Genomic DNA, 992 nt, shown 5'->3' with positions numbered 1-992 from the left:
ATCAGGGAATGCTACGTTAGAAAGGATTCTTTCAGGGGCACCAGATATGTGACAATACGAGATTTTGTAAGCACCGTAACTGCATGTGTTCCGTAGGATACGGGTACAACCAGTAGTAGTGCCTAGGAAAAAATAAGGTGGTGTAAGAGACGTTTTGTGGTAAACTCTCTGGATGCATAGACTGTGTTTCATCCCTCTCAAATGACTAGGGTGCACATGGCTGACGGGTTGGTACTTTGCGTATGTGGTGTCAAGCGTGGATGCATGCAAAGAGGAGTTAAACCGATTACTGCATGGTGGGGGAAGCTGCCTAGCATAACGCCACTCGGTTACGCTGTCTTCACCCTTGATGGGCCTTGTCAGAGCCATAAACGCGCAGAGGTGTTCAACCTGGGTCAGAGAGCGCGGACGAACTGGCACGGACATTTATGAGTCCTGGGGGAAAAGGGTGCATGCATAACATGACCCATTTTGTCCTGCGGCCTGCAAGAATGATCTCAGAGTGTGCCACCAGACGTTACCGGTGATCCCATTACTGGTCTGACCCACATCAATGTTGCTATGGTCGCCTATGTATAGATTAAATGTAGATGTACCTATGGATGTCAACAGTGGCGTCAAAGGTTGCTTACGCTTTTCCGGGGTCTGAGTTGTGGGCGCGATGTCTATGTAAAATGTGCCACACAGGTCGGCGCCGGATACATACATACAGACAACAAAATAACCCTTGTCTGATATCTGGGCAGCCTGTAGTTGCAACAGGATAACGGGGCTCGATGAATTGACCTTGGAGATAGACAATCTCCCTTTGATGTTTGTTTTGTTGTCCCATAAGGTATAACCCCAATCGGTGTGCGCGGTGGTCCATAAAACAAAAGTCCAGCCCCCCGAGCAGTGAGTGGCGGTGTGACTGTCACTCTCGACATAGCAAATGTAGGCGTCTGCCCCCCCCAGTTTCTTAGGGTCGGGGCAATGCATGTAGTTGCACGGGT

This window comes from Pseudochaenichthys georgianus, chromosome 18, assembly GCF_902827115.2.
Source record: "Pseudochaenichthys georgianus chromosome 18, fPseGeo1.2, whole genome shotgun sequence".
Taxonomy (NCBI): domain Eukaryota; kingdom Metazoa; phylum Chordata; class Actinopteri; order Perciformes; family Channichthyidae; genus Pseudochaenichthys; species Pseudochaenichthys georgianus.
The sequence above is the reverse complement of the archived record's forward strand: the minus strand, read 5'-3'. Positions refer to the sequence as shown.